Below are 4,524 nucleotides of genomic sequence, written 5' to 3'. Positions count from 1 at the left end.
GAGTTGAGTGAGCCAGTCAGTCAGCAGTCTCATTGTGCAGTGGTTAGTGCTAGTCGCGTCTGCAAATCACGCGCAGGTGACAAAAGTACCTACTCGAAGCATAACGTTACCTGTATTTTTCCAACCAGCTGCAAATCCTACAGGTATTTTTGTCATCAATTTAAGAATTGTAATTATTTTGCGTTGGTGGCTTTATTATTATAAAATGAAACATTTTTAGCAAAGGCCAGTTTAGGAGTACCCTAATCCGTAATAATAAAAGCGTAATATGCTAATTAGACCAGATGTCCTTCCGGATGAAGCCGGGGTTGCAAGGGAAACCTGGATCCTGGGTGCATGCCAGTGGCTGGAGGGAAGCCTGGGTTCTGGGTGCCAGAGGGAAGCCGGTGCCAGCAGCTGGGAGAAGGAAGGCCTACTCTTGCACGAATTTTGTGCATCAGGCCTCTAGTTAAATTAATAACAATGAACCTACCTATATAGTTTAAATTTAAAAAATTTGTCTCTCAAAAGAAATTTCAGTCATTATACTGTTGATATTTGGCTCTGTTGACTAATGAGTTTGCCGACCACTGCCCTAAGTGGTCGGGTATTGCATGTTTTAAAAACTCTTGCAGCACACTGGTTGCAAATCACTGGTCTAATACTAGATCCCAAAGATTTTGTCTTGTTTTTTAGTAAAAAAAAATATATTGCATTAGGTTATAAATTTAAATCTGTGATCTATTTTGTGTTTATTTTTGTGTAAGTTTTGAAGCTTGGGTCAAAGTTCAGTTTTTAGCCCATGGTTGTCCAATTGCTCCAGCACCATTTGTTGGAAAGGCTGTGCTTCTTCCATTGAATTGGTTTTGTACCTTTGTAAAAAATCTGTTGGGCATGTTTGTGTGAGTCTATTTCTGGGTTCTCTATTCTATTCCATTGATCTATGTGTCTATTCTTCCACCAACACCATACAGTCTCGATTACTATAGCTTTGTAATAAGTCTTAAGATTAGGTAGACCCTTTCCTTAAATTGTATTCTTCTTTTCCAAATTGCTTTTCTATATAAATTTTAGAATAATCTTGTTTGTATCTATCAAAAAATCTTGCTATGATTTTCATAGGAATTGTGTTAAAGCCATTTATCAAATTGGGGAGAATTGACACCTCGGTATGTATCACCATTATTTAGATTTTCATTGTATTATTTCATGAGTGTTTCATTATTTTCAGCATATAAGTCTGGCATATATTTTGTTAGATTTACACTTAAGCATTTAGTTTTTTAAATTGATTTTAGACAGGGAGGAAGGGAGAGAGTTTTTTTTTTTTTTTTTTTTTTTTGGGGGGGGGGGGGGGGGGGGGGGGGGGAAGAGAGAAATATCAATACAAGAGAGACACATCAATCAGTTGTCTCCAGTTCTCGCCTTGACCAGGGATAGAACCCACAACCTAGGTATGTGCCCTGACCCGGGATTGAACCCGCGACCTTCCAGTGCATGAGATGACTGACGCTCCAACTGAGTCAGACTGTCAAGGGCAAGAAACCTGAAAGAAAGTATACACAAATATTGATCCAAGCTTGGAATGGGAAAACTCTGTCTAAGCATGATAAGACAGAAAGCATAGAGAAAAACATTAATAGAGAGAGCGATCCCAATACAATCTTAAACTTTAGCATCATATGCAAAATGTCAGAAACAATTGAAAGGTAATAATGTACCAAAAAAACCTAAATTTTAAAATACCTGAATGACAAGTCTAAGGACCTATTAAAATTTCTTATAAGACAAATTTGTCCATAGAAAATTAAGCAAAATTCAGGAATAGGCAATAAATGAAGAATTGTTTCTGCACAAATGAAATAGACATCATAATAAAGGCTTAGAGGAATATTCTATCTCACCAGTAATTAACAAAGGGTCAACTAATACATTTTTCATCTAAAAAATTAGCAAAGATGATAATTTTTAGTGTTGGCATCTATATGGGAAAATAATACTCTCAGACCCTGAGAGTGTAAACTGGATATTCTTTCTGGAAAGCCATATAGAAGTATGCATTTAAAGCATCTCCTTTTGACCTAGATCATTTCTAGAAATCTTATCAGAAAGGAAATAATCAGAAATACAGACAAAGGTTCAGCTACAAGGATATTACTGTGGCAAATTTATAGTAGTGAGAAATTGAAAGCAATCTAAATGTCCAGTAATAGAATAGGATAAATAATAAATTATGGCACATTCGCAGGCTAGAATGCAGGCATTAAAATAACTGTATTGAAAACTGTTTAAGGACACAAAATGCTTATAATGTATTAAGTAAAAAAAAATAACTTGATCAGAATGATACCAATTTCATTTTTTAAAACATGTGTTTGTGTAGAAAAAGCCAGGAAAGAGGATACTGACTGGCTTGAGTCCCTGAATGGAGGCCACCCTGTCCCAGGAGTGTATTTTGGGTGAGCCCTGGTGGTTTCTGCTTTTACACTCTATCCCAGGAAGCTGTAGTGGAACAGCTGGGCAGACAGCACTTGGAGAGGCTAGGCCAGTGATGGCGAACCTATGACACACGCCTGTGAGTTTTACATGCTTGTTGTAAAGTGTATGATTGTTTAACAACTATGCTGTAAACCTGAAACTAATACAAAATAATATTGAATGTTAACTGTAATTCAAAAATAGAATTTGAAAAAAAAAGAACCCCTACCAAATAAAATCTATTAAAAATGTTTTTTTAATTGAACAGAAACTCAGGGACTTATAGGACAACAACAGAGGATCTAATGTGGTTGAAAAAGTACTCAAAGCCTGGCTCAGTGTGGTTCAGTGGTTGAGGGTTGACCCATGAACCAGGAGGTCATGGTTCAATTCCTGATCAAGGCACATGCCTGGGTTTTGGGCTTGATCCCGAGTAGGGGGTGTGCAGGAGGCAGCCGATTGATGTTTCCCTCTCATCATTGATGTTTCTATCCCTCTCTCCCTCTCTCTGAAATCAATTTTAAAAAGATTTAAAAAAAAGAAAAAGTACTCCGAAATTATGGCTGAAAACATCTCAAATTTGGTAAGTGATATAAACTTACAGATTCAAAACCCAAATGAGATAAACCCAAAGAAATTCCCAAAGGTATGTCATAGTGAAATTTCTGAAAATGAAATACAAGAAAAAAATTATTGAAAGCAGAGAGAGAAACAATTCGAAAGACAGTAAATTTCTCATCAGAAACCATGGAGGGCCCTGACCGGTTTGGCTCGGTGGATAGAGCGTCGGCCTGCGGACTCAAGGGTCCCGGGTTCGGTTCCGGTCAAGGGCATGTGCCTTGGTTGCGGGCACATACCCAGTGGGGAGTGTGCAGGAGGCAGCTGATCGATGTTTCTCTCTCATCGATGTTTCTAACTCTCTGTCCCTGTCCCTTCCTCTCTGTAAAAAATCAATAAAATATATTTAAAAAAAAAAAAAAAAGAAACCATGGAGGCCAACAAAAAATAACACATTTTTCAAGTTATGAAAGAAAAGCATAGTGAACTCCTCTGGGGAAAATATCCCTCAGAAATAAAAGGGAAATTGAGACATTCTTAGATGAATGAAAACTAAGAGAATTTGTACAAAGAAACCAATTTGAAAGAATGGCTAATTGAAGTTTTTAAATGAAGTAATATTGGAAAATCAGGAAGGAAGAACATAATAAGCAAAACTGGGAGTAAATACAATAGACTTTCTTTGTCCTGTTGAATTGTCTATTATGTTTGAAGGTCGAAGCAAACATTAGAAAACTAATGTGGTTCTGAATTTATGTAGAGGACATTTAAGACAACTGTATTGTGAAATGGGTGAGGGTAAAAAGATGCAAAAGGAGGTAAGGTTTCTATGCTTCACTCAAACTGGTAAAATGGCAACATAACAGATTTTGGCATGTGTGCGCCTGCCTGCACACACAGACACAAATGTACCAAGAGTAACCATTAAAAAAGTTATACAAGGAGATACACCCTCACACACTACAGATAAATCACAATGGAATTCTAAAAAATGTTCAAGTAACCCAAAGGAAGGTAGGACAAAGAAAGGTAGGACAAAGAAACAGAAATTAACACAGAAAGAACAAACAGAAAACAAAAAAATTAAATGGCAGACTTAAGCCCTAACATATTAATAATTACCTTAAATGTAAATGATCTATATATGCCAATTAAAAAACAGAGACTGGCAGAGTAGATTAAAAAACGACCCACCCATCAACAGATGAGTGGATTAAAAACCTGTGGTACATCTACACAACTACGCCACTATAAAAAAAAAAGGAACTTTTACCATTTGCAACCGCATGGATGGAACTGGAGAGCATTATCCTAAGCGAAATAAGCCAGTCGGAGAAAGATAAATATCACATGATCTCACTCATGTGGGATATAATTATCAACATAATTTGAGGAACAACAATTGATCCAGAGACAAATGGTAGGGGAGGGGGGGATTAGAGAGCAACCAAAGGACTTGTATGCATGCATATTAGCATAACCAATGGACACAGACACTGGGGAGGTGGG

The sequence above is a fragment of the Myotis brandtii genome, unplaced genomic scaffold (assembly GCF_000412655.1).
Source record: "Myotis brandtii unplaced genomic scaffold, ASM41265v1 scaffold1027, whole genome shotgun sequence".
In the NCBI taxonomy this organism is placed as follows: domain Eukaryota; kingdom Metazoa; phylum Chordata; class Mammalia; order Chiroptera; family Vespertilionidae; genus Myotis; species Myotis brandtii.
Note: the sequence above shows the minus strand (reverse complement) of the source record.